The sequence below is a fragment of the Crinia signifera genome, chromosome 9, assembly GCF_055691185.1.
Source record: "Crinia signifera chromosome 9, ASM5569118v1, whole genome shotgun sequence".
NCBI classification, from domain to species: domain Eukaryota; kingdom Metazoa; phylum Chordata; class Amphibia; order Anura; family Myobatrachidae; genus Crinia; species Crinia signifera.
In genome coordinates this window covers 77,583,661-77,596,410 of record NC_139225.1, presented here as the reverse complement: position 1 = coordinate 77,596,410, position 12,750 = coordinate 77,583,661, and the positions used below count along the sequence as shown (strand labels likewise).

Here is a 12,750-nt window from a genome sequence, read left to right as displayed (position 1 = left end):
AAATAATTCTATCATGTAAGGGAACCTATGCCTGCTGTTTCTGGTATTAATAAAGTGTTAGTGCTATTGATATGTGCATACATTTGGAAATTTAAAACGGATCTGATTAAAAAACCAGGTAAAGACGCCTGTTAGTAAGTGTGCCAGTACTGATGCGCTAAATACGCATATCTTCTTTTAGCTTGAACATGGTGATATTACTGATGAAACTTCTATATAATTGCTAGGATGCAACAAATAATTAATTAATTAGGTCACGGTCAGTGCTGGTGTGGGTCCTACCAATTTTCATTCTATTTATGATGAATGCTACACTACATCTAGTGTGTTGGTGATGGGGTCACCGAAGTGATGTCCTTGGTCCTAGACCTCTCTTGCAAACTTAGAGCAGAGTCTCCAATGGTAGCCTCTCATTCAGTCCTTTCGGTTTCGTGGCTTCTAGTCGAAATATCCATTTCGTCTCCAATCTCAATAGATTGCCACCTCAGAGGAGCGGTGTATAGTGGAGTGGGCATATTATTCATAATTTTCTGGTGGGAGGACAGCTTGCTTGACTGCAGATATCTCCAGTTCCTGGAAATAGATTTCTTAGATTTTAATGGAATTAAAAACTAGAGAATCCCACCTACCAAATGGTATTGGGGACTACCGGGGTCAGAGTTCAGGAGGCAGAGCAATTTGCCAACGAGGATATAAAACTACATACCAGGTGTGTGGAGCTGGAGCAGTAATCAGCTGCTGGAAGGCTGATATCTCTGATTTTGGGAACGGTAGAGACAAGCTTCTAGTGTCCATCAAAGGGGGGGGGGGGGGGGGGGAAGCCCCAGCTTTTGTAATATACCCTAAAAAAAACTCTAAGTCAGACAGAACCTGAAATATCTGACTGGGAAGAGCAATTAATAGGCTTGGATGGGGACCACTGCTTTGAAGTCAGATATCTCCGGTTCCCAAGGGCCGATTTTTAAAATTCTTATACCGATGGAAAGAGGGGACCCTCAGCTTTCAGCATAGGGTCCTTAGACTCCTGGGGGGGGGGGTTTATGGGTACTCAGAAACCCCCCCCCTGCTTGCGCTACTGACAATGGACAATGGATATATGTCATCACACTGGCCACAGGATATATGTTGTCACACTGGACAATGGATATATGTCACGCTGGACACTGGATATATGCCATCACACAATGGTTACATGTCACCAGAGGCATAGAGAGGGTGGAGCCACTGGAGCTCACGCTCCGGGTGCCGATTGGTCGAATGGCGCCGACGGCCCGCCCCCCCCTCCGCAAATGATCTGTGCACTAGATAATACTAATAATAGTACTAGCGGGCAGCGTGCGCCGGCGGCTGCCCTGACCGGCGCCTGCCTCCTGCCCTGCTCACCCGGTCCAAAGATCACGGACGGTGAGGCCGGGCGTCTTACTCACTGCTCACACTCTAAGTTGCTGCTGCTCGGGACGCAGAGAGCAGATTCCAGAACTCCAGACTCCTCCCAGAGTCACCTGCCCATGCTACCCTCCTCCCTGGCTACAGCAGCGTCATCAGAACATCCAAAGCGCTGGCTGTAGCCTGGAGGAGGAGAAAGTTTTCTGCTGCTGCCCGTGCCGCCCTGGACCTGCTGCAATCATTTATCTAAGGATCAAGGTGAAGGTGGATTTTTTTTTTAATACAGCTAATTAACGATGTTCTAAACTTGGTATTATAAACTTGGGGTTTGGGGGATCGGTGGGGCCTGGGGGAGGGAAAGGGTGGGGGGGAGAGTGAATCTCTCTGGCTTTTTCTGACGCCCTGCTGTATATATCTTTATGTGTATATATATATTTATTTACAGCATCTTATATAGCGCAGCGGATTCAGTTACAGTGTCTTACATAGCACAGCAGATTCCGTTACAGCGTCTTATATAGCGCAGCAGATTCAGTTACAGCACCTTATATAGCGCAGCAGATTCCGTTAGTGTCTTGTATAGCACAGCAGATTACGTTACAGTGTCTTATATAGCGCAGCAGATTACGTTACAGCACCTTATATAGTGCAGCATGTTCCATTACAGCGTCTTATATAGCACAGCAGATTCCGTTACAGCGTCTTATATAGCGCAGCAGATTCTGTTACAGCGTCTGTTACAGCGTCTTATATAGCGCAGCAGATTCTGTTACAGTGTCTTATATAGCGCAGCAGATTACGTTACAGTGTTTTTAAGTTTTTTCTTTTCAAATGTAACATGCCAACACATGTTAGCCACGCCCCCAATTTATTACTGGGGGGGGGGGGCGCGAAATATGCCCTTGCTCCGGGCACCATGACAACTAGCTACACCGCTGCATGTCACACTGGACACTGGATATATGTCGTCACACTGGACACAGGATATATGTCGTCACACTGGACACAGGATATATGTCACACTGGACACAGGATATATGTCATCACACTGGACAATGGATAGATGTCACGCTGGACACAGGATATATGCCGTCACACAATGGTTACATGTCACACTGGACACAGGATATATGTCGTCACACTGGACAGGGCAGCCGCCGGCGCAGCGTGCGCCGGCGGCTGCCCTGACCGGCGCCTGCCCTGCTCACCCGGTCCAAAGATCACGGACGGTGAGGCCGGGCGTCTTACTCACTGCTCACACTCTAAGTTGCTGCTGCTCGGGACGCAGAGAGCAGATTCCAGAACTCCAGACTCCTCCCAGAGTCACCTGCCCATGCTACCCTCCTCCCTGGCTACAGCAGCGTCATCAGAACATCCAAAGCGCTGGCTGTAGCCTGGAGGAGGAGAAAGTTTTCTGCTGCTGCCCGTGCCGCCCTGGACCTGCTGCAATCATTTATCTAAGGATCAAGGTGAAGGTGGATTTTTTTTTTAATACAGCTAATTAACGATGTTCTAAACTTGGTATTATAAACTTGGGGTTTGGGGGATCTGTGGGGCCTGGGGGAGGGAAAGGGTGGGGGGGAGAGTGAATCTCTCTGGCTTTTTCTGACGCCCTGCTGTATATATCTTTATGTGTATATATATTTTTATTTACAGCATCTTATATAGCGCAGCGGATTCAGTTACAGTGTCTTACATAGCACAGCAGATTCCGTTACAGCGTCTTATATAGCGCAGCAGATTCAGTTACAGCACCTTATATAGCGCAGCAGATTCCGTTAGTGTCTTGTATAGCACAGCAGATTACGTTACAGTGTCTTATATAGCGCAGCAGATTACGTTACAGCACCTTATATAGTGCAGCATGTTCCATTACAGCGTCTTATATAGCACAGCAGATTCCGTTACAGCGTCTTATATAGCGCAGCAGATTCTGTTACAGCGTCTTATATAGCGCAGCAGATTCCGTTACAGCGTCTTATATAGCGCAGCAGATTCCGTTACAGCGTCTTATATAGCGCAGCAGATTCTGTTACAGCGTCTTATATAGTGCAGCAGATTACGTTACAGCACCTTATATAGTGCAGCATGTTCCATTACAGCGTCTTATATAGCGCAGCAGATTCCGTTACAGCGTCTTATATAGCGCAGCAGATTCCGTTACAGCGTCTTATATAGCGCAGCAGATTCCGTTACAGCGTCTTATATAGCGCAGCAGATTCTGTTACAGCGTCTTATATAGCGCAGCAGATTCTGTTACAGTGTCTTATATAGCGCAGCAGATTACGTTACAGTGTTTTTAAGTTTTTTCTTTTCAAATGTAACATGCCAACACATGTTAGCCACGCCCCCAATTTATTACTGGGGGGGGGGGGCGCGAAATATGCCCTTGCTCCGGGCACCATGACAACTAGCTACACCGCTGCATGTCACACTGGACACTGGATATATGTCGTCACACTGGACACAGGATATATGTCGTCACACTGGACACAGGATATATGTCACACTGGACACAGGATATATGTCATCACACTGGACAATGGATAGATGTCACGCTGGACACAGGATATATGCCGTCACACAATGGTTACATGTCACACTGGACACAGGATATATGTCGTCACACTGGACACAGGATATATGTCACACTGGACACTGGATATATGTCGTCACACTGGACACAGGATATATGTCATCACACTGGACAATGGATAGATGTCACACTGGACACAGGATATATGCCGTCACACAATGGTTACATGTCACACTGGACACTGGATATATGTAGTCACACTGGACAATGGATATATGTCACACTGGACACTGGATATATGTCGACACACTGGACACAGGATATATGTCACACTGGACACTGGATATATGTCGTCACACTGGACACAGGATATATGTCGTCACAATGGACACAGGATATATGTCGTCACAATGGACACAGGATATGTCACACTGGACACTGGATATATGTCATCACACTGGACACAGGCCATATGTCGTCACACTGGACAATGGATATATGTCACGCTGGACACAGGATATATGCCGTCACACAATGGTTACATGTCACACTGGACACTGGATATATGTCATCACACTGGACACAGGATATCTGTCATCACACTGGACACAGGATATATGTCGTCACACTGGACAATGGATATATGTCACACTGGACACTGGATATATGTCGTCACACTGGACACAGGATATATGTCGTCACAATGGACACAGGATATATGTCGTCACAATGGACACAGGATATGTCACACTGGACACTGGATATATGTCATCACACTGGACACAGGCCATATGTCGTCACACTGGACAATGGATATATGTCACGCTGGACACAGGATATATGCCGTCACACAATGGTTACATGTCACACTGGACACTGGATATATGTAGTCACACTGGACAATGGATATATGTCACACTGGACACTGGATATATGTCGTCACACTGGACACAGGATATATGTCACACTGGACACTGGATATATGTCATCACACTGGACACAGGATATATGTTGTCTCACTGGACACAGGATATGTCACACTGGACACTGGATATATGTCGTCACACTTGACACAGGGTATATGTCGTCACACTGGACAATGGATATATGTCACGCTGGACACTGGATATATGCCGTCACACAATGGTTACATGTCACACTGGACACTGGATATATGTCGTCACACTGGACACAGGATATACAGTATGTCGTCACACTGGACACTGGATATAAGTCGTCACACTGGACACAGGATATATGTCAGGGTTGCCAACTTTAAGAAGCCCGGAGAGGAGAGATTCAGCAGCCACTCAGGGGGCGGGGCTTGCGGGTGACATCACTAAGCCCCGCCCATGCTGTTAAAGCAGCTAATTCACGGATCTCCGTGGAGGGGGCGGGGCTAAAATGACACGACTGTGCCGTTTTAGCTCCGCCCCCTCCTCTGAGACCCGAGGATTGCGGCATTTTAATGCCGCGATCCGGGGGTCAGCAGGGGTCCCCCCTGAATCCGGGAGGGTTGCCCACCCTTCCGGGGGGCCGGGAGGGGGACCCGATTTTCGGGAGACTCCCGGAAATTCCGGAAGGGTCGGCAACCCTGATATATGTCATCACACTGGACAATGGATATATGCAGCGCTGGGCATAGGATATATGCCGTCACACAATGGTTACATGTCACACTGGACACTGGATATATGTTGTCACACTGGACACTGGATATATGTCGTCACACTGGACACTGGATATATGTCGTCACACTGGACACTGGATATATGACGTCACACCGGACACTGGATATATGTCGTCACACTGGACAATGGATATATGTAGTCACACTGGACAATGGATATATGTCACACTGGACACTGGATATATGTCGTCACACTGGACACTGGATAAATGTCGTCACACTGGACACAGGATATATGTTGTCACACTGGACACAGGATATGTCACACTGGGCACAGGATATATGCCGTCACATAATAGTTACATGTCACACTGGACACAGGATATATGTCGTCACACTGGACAATGAATATATGTCACGCTGGACACTGGATATATGCCGTCACACAATGGTTACATGTCACACTGGACACTGGATATATGTCGTCACACTGGACACTGGATATATGTCGTCACACTGGACACTGGATATATGTCGTCACACTGGACAATGGATATATGTAGTCACACTGGACAATGGATATATGTCACACTGGACATATGTCGTCACACTGGACACTGGATAAATGTCGTCACACTGGACACAGGATATATGTCGTCACACTGGACACAGGATATGTCACACTGGACACTGGATATATGTCATCACACTGGACACAGGCCATATGTCGTCACACTGGACAATGGATATATGTCACGCTGGACACAGGATATATGCCGTCACACAATGGTTACATGTCACACTGGACACTGGATATATGTCATCACACTGGACACAGGATATATGTCATCACACGGGACACAGGATATATGTCATCACACTGGACACTGGATATATGTCGTCACACTGGACACTGGATATATGTCGTCACGCTGGACACAGGATATATGCCGTCACACAATGGTTACAGGTCACACTGGACACTGGATATATGTAGTCACACTGGACACAGGATATATGTCACACTGAACACTGGATATATGTCGTCACACTGGACACAGGATATGTCGTCACACTGGACAATGGATATATGTCACGCTGGACACAGGATATATGCCGTCACACAATGGTTACATGTCACACTGGACACTCGATATATGTAGTCACACTGGACAATGGATATATGTCACACTGGACACTGGATATATGTCGTCACACTGGACACAGGATGTATGTCACACTGGACACTGGATATATATCGTCACACTGGACACAGGATATATCACACTGGACACTGGATATATGTCGTCACACTGGACACAGGGTATATGTCGTCACACTGGACAATGGATATATGTCACGCTGGACACAGGATATATGCCGTCACACAATGGTTAGATGTCACACTGGACACTGGATATATGTCGTCACACTGGACACAGGATATATGTCGTCACACTGGACAATGGATATATGTCACGCTGGACACAGGATATATGCCGTCACACAATGGTTACATGTCACACTGGACACTGGATATATGTAGTCACACTGGACACAGGATATATGTCACACTGAACACTGGACACAGGATATATGTCGTCACACTGGACAATGGATATATGTCACGCTGGACACAGGATATATGCCGTCACACAATGGTTACATGTCACACTGGACACTCGATATATGTAGTCACACTGGACAATGGATATATGTCACACTGGACACTGGATATATGTCGTCACACTGGACACAGGATATATGTCACACTGGACACTGGATATATGTCATCACACTGGACACAGGATATATGTCGTCACACTGGACACAGGATATATCACACTGGACACTGGATATATGTCGTCACACTGGACACAGGGTATATGTCGTCACACTGGACAATGGATATATGTCACGCTGGACACAGGATATATGCCGTCACACAATGGTTTGATGTCACACTGGACACAGGATATATGTCGTCCCACTGGACACAGGATATATGTCGTCCCACTGGACACAGGATATATGTCGTCACACTGGACACAGGATATATGTCGTCACACTGGACACAGGATATATGTCGTCACACTGGACACAGGATATATGTCGTCACACTGGATATATGTCGTCACAGTGGACACAGGATATATGTCGTCACACTGGACAATGGATATATGTCACGCTGGACACAGTATATATGCCGGCACACATTACATGTCACACTGGACACAGGATATATGTTGTGACTTGTGACACTGGACACTGGATATATTGTCGTCACACTGGCCACTGGATATATGTCGTCACACTGGACAATGGATATATGTCGTCACACTGGACAATGGATATATGTCACGCTGGACACAGGATATATGTCGTCACACAGGACACAGGATATATGTCGTCACACTGGACACAGGATATATGTCGTCACACAGGACACAGGATATATGTCGTCACATTGGACACAGGATATATGTCGTCAAACTGGACACTGGATATATGTTGTCACAGTGGACACAGGATATATGTCGTCACACTGGACAATGGATATATGTCACGCTGGACACAGGATATATGTCGTCACACTGTACACAGGATATATGTCGTCACACTGGACACAGGATATGTCATCAGTCGTCACACAGGACAGGACACAGGATATATGTCGTGAGTGACTCGTGACACTGGACAATGGATAAGATATAGGCCGTCACACTGGACACAGCCCCTTGTATTACTGCAGCCCCTGTACACAGTGTACTACTCAGCAGCACTGCAGCCCATACGTGTGAGCACTGCAGCACTGAGTTAGTTAGTTAAATCACAAAAAACACAGGGTTCATTGCTAAATAAATCACAACACAGGGCTTAGGGCTAAATAAATCACAACAGGGCACGGGCCACAGGACAGCCCCTGGACAGTGGACACTGCAGCCCCTGCGTGTGAGCACTGCAGCACCTAGTTAGTTAAATCACACTACAGGGCTCATTCCTATAAACAGTCACTGACTCTCAAGTCTACAACACAGGGCAGTGAGGGCAGGTCACGGAGCACAGCACGGAGCACAGCACAGGGCAGTGAGGGCACAGGTCAGGTCACGGAGCACATGGCACAGAGCACAGCACGGAGCTTCCCAACCACCCTCTTCCCTCTCCAAGATTGGAGTGAAGATGGCGGGCGCGCGTGCGTCTTTTATAAGATCCCGCGAGAATCCGACAGCGCGATGATGACGTTCGGCCTCGTTATTGGTCCGGAATTCAGGAGGGAACTCCCGAGCCGGCTCGGATCTGGCCTGGATCCCCAATATTCGAATCTGTTGGATCTCGGGAATCCGGACCCGCTCATCTCTAGAAAGAACGGAAACAAAACGCAGTTCTTGCAGGTATAGAGAGAGGTTTTGAGAGAATGGCAGGGTTTCTTAAAGAAAAACGAGATTAAAATTGAACTCTGCCTCCTATAGTCTCTCTTCTGTCCCCCCCAGAAGAGAATTTGTAGTGACAATGGTGGGGGCCATTTCATAATATTGCTATGGGGCGCACAAAGTACTAGTTACGCCCCTGCCTTGTTATTATAGAAAGCAATAATTATCAGGTGCAAAAGAATAATTCATAATTCTTTAAAACACTCTGAGCTCATTAAATTCTAATTTAAATTATGCAGCTCCAAAATGTAATCTGGAAATGAATTTATGTAGACACAAATAAGGAGAATATATATTTTGTAATATTTGCATATATAGACATAAAGATATTCAACTGACTTATAAATTAATATTGTCTATCAACAATCCAAATAGGCAATGCACAATCACCATCAACCGACCAATTATAATTTAATGTCCATAGATGAGCGCTATGCCCAGTGAACAGGTGTTTAATGTAGTGCAAGATGATTTTCTTCCAACGACATGGATATTGGTCAAGGCATAAACGGTAGTAGAGGTCCAGCCTTAGGTGACATTGTTGACTATATAGCAAATTCCAATTGGAATTCAAGGGGCTGGATACACTGACTTATGATGAACTGGTTGTTTTAAGAAGCAATAAGAAGCAAGTTTAATTTATATAGCGCACTTTCTCCAACAGGACTCAAGGCTCAATAGAACCACTGGAAATAGATAAGTGAATTAGATGCCAACCTTTTGCGCTGCATAGGGACAGCAGGCATTGTGCCGGGAGCATCAGCACCAGACCTGCACAGTGAGGACAAGTATGGATACAACTGGTGACAGGGAGCTGATGCAGGACTCTGATAACAGCAATGATAGACCCACACGCCGGAAGGTGACATGATCACCACTGGCAGGGAGCCATTGCAGGGCTCAGGTAACATCAGCGTCCACCTGCACGCTGTTAAGACCAAAACACTGCTAGCAGGGGGCAGATACACACTTCTAGTGCTGTCAGATCCAAACCCGCTTGATGAAGAGGAGGAGTAGGGATAAGGTTAGCAGAGAGCCAGGGCTGCAATGAAGTAGCAGCCATGCCGGTCCAAGCTGTCTCTATGGAAATGTAGCTGTCTAATCAGAGGGAGGGCGTTCAGTTCATATGCAAGTAGCAATGGGCAAGGATAGGTTATAGTGTGTAGACCCCAACTTTTCTCTGCTGTTAAGGCTATAGCGGTTTCCTCAGATGATAGTTGGGGTCATCCATATTTAACAGATGCCACAGCCAATCGGTATTCAGATGTACTTATTGATCTCAGGTTTATCAAGGATTTACCCAAACATACAGAAAATGGGGATGATTCATTCAATACAAAACCCACCTTAACATATAATATACAAACCATACAAACATTTTCAATAAATATAGGCAATACAGTTACATTATTAATGGAATCCAGCATTACTTATAATACAATACAATATTAAAAGATTTTAATCTTATATTTTTATTATCTTAATTATTTGCAATCTCTTTTTCATCTTTTATTGTTGTGCGTATATTTTGGGTTTCCAATGGAAGGCCCTGTGATATATCCCAGTGCACAACACTGACATTATCTCAGCCCTCACTACTGGGACAGCATGGACTGCTCACTACTGGGACTCATCTGAGTGGGCATTACAACAGGAACAAAGCTGAATGAAAACATGGTTGGGAAATAAACGGACCTCCAGCTGCTTCAAAACTACACATCCCAGCATGCCCTGCAATACTTTAAAAATACTGTAGCCAGGCATGCTGGGATGTGTAGTTCTACAACAGCTAGAGGGACAGTTATTGCCCACCCCTAGTGTAGTGGTTAACATTACAGCCCATGACATTTGTGGACAAACAGAGCCTGTTTCTCACCAAATAACGGAATGTAAGGATGACATCATGGGTGACAGTTCTGTATGTTGGAGGTGGCAAGATATAATCTCAATTTGGCACCCCTAAATTGCTATATGTCACCCCCATGTTACAAATGGAGAAACTCTCATCAGAGCAGCTCCCAGCGCGACTACTGCCATGCGTCGTCCACCAGAATGGGGCGCGTGCACCTCCTGTCCCCATTCCCCCAGAAACCTGCAGATGGCGGTCTGGAGGCAACAAAGAGAATGACCCCATCTGTATATCTCATAATAAAACAATCAACCAGACATAGGGCATTGTGCACTCAGTCATCATTACCTGCCGCTCTGTATAGCCTACCTATCCAATTCTCTACCAGACGGAGACCAGGGTTTAGGGTGTGGGGTCTGGGGATAATCAGATGGATGTGGATAGCTGGCATACTTTTTTCAATAGGAAAAAAATTCAGAAAAACTAGGACACCGTGATACAAAAATGTGGGAACCACTACAGTTAGCGATACTATAATTATTATCACGCTGCAAATCCCTGTGCAGAAGCTGTGTGATCAAAGCACTTGCCAATAGACAGAAAGGAATACAATAATGTCAATATAGTTATAAATCCAACTGCAGAATATCCATGTGCTATAGTAATAAATATATATATATACGTAACAGGGTGAGAAGATAAAAGCTGTCCCTATGCTAGGAGATATGCATGCAATTTGGACACTTTTTATGGGACTGCAGTGACCAATCACATAAAAAGTGGGCAAATTGCATGCATTTAACAGCAGGTCCAATGCGATGTGCGGCCCCGTGCACATCACTCCGAGCAGTGGCAAACGCAGGATTTTCAGAAGGGGGTTTCCAGAGGGGCGGAGCAAAGCACAGAGATGGACACTTAGGTGACCCAGTATATGTCGGGTCAGTTAAAGTATTATAGATAGACCAAATGTATATAAATAATAATAAAAAAAAAAATATATATATATATATATATATATACAGGGAATGAAGACAATGGCACTCTGAGGTCTTGTTTAAATAGAAGAAGTGTATTCAAAGATACATGCTGCTGCTGACGTTTCGGAGCTCTCGCTCCTTTATCAAAGCGTGTGGGTAAGACAAAGTGACATAGTGAAATCTTACCTTAAGTAGGATGTCTTCCCGCCGGTGCCCCGTGTAGGTTCCCGCCTGCTGCTCACGCTGCTTGTTCCGGAAAACGGAAGTTGGCGGTAGCCGGAAGTTTAGGTGGGGGAAAATGCTCAGGCGCTATGCGTGACCCGCAAGCGTCTTGGTCTCCAAGGAGATCTCCCTGCATGACTAATCTATGATGCGTCTCAGCTGGCGGGGAACCTAGGAACGGGTGCACAGGGTGAAAAAAGACATTAACATGCGTGCAGATTAAACTGTATACATATAATACCTGCAAAAACATTTGCTGTGCATAACTGGCATATTACAGTATGGGCATATGGTTCCAAGAAAAAACGTGAAAAACATTATAAATATTGTGTGGTACATCTAATAAAAATAAAAATAATTCTATCATGTAAGGGAACCTATGCCTGCTGTTTCTGGTATTAATAAAGTGTTAGTGCTATTGATATGTGCATACATTTGGAAATTTAAAACGGATCTGATTAAAAAACCAGGTAAAGACGCCTGTTAGTAAGTGTGCCAGTACTGATGCGCTAAATACGCATATCTTCTTTTAGCTTGAACATGGTGATATTACTGATGAAACTTCTATATAATTGCTAGGATGCAACAAATAATTAATTAATTAGGTCACGGTCAGTGCTGGTGTGGGTCCTACCAATTTTCATTCTATTTATGATGAATGCTACACTACATCTAGTGTGTTGGTGATGGGGTCACCGAAGTGATGTCCTTGGTCCTAG

General features: G+C 45.5%; 1 long non-coding RNA gene across 1 annotated transcript in view; it reads right to left on the bottom strand.

Moving 5' to 3' along the window:
- The window catches only part of LOC146035688 (uncharacterized), a 47,545-nt gene extending 35,132 nt beyond the window's left edge, over window positions 1-12,413 (bottom strand). Inside the window, exon 1 of the long non-coding RNA XR_014460698.1 lies at window positions 11,996-12,413. This is a non-coding gene — a long non-coding RNA (uncharacterized LOC146035688). The remainder of the gene's footprint in view (window positions 1-11,995) is intronic.
- Window positions 12,414-12,750: the final 337 nt, after the last annotated feature.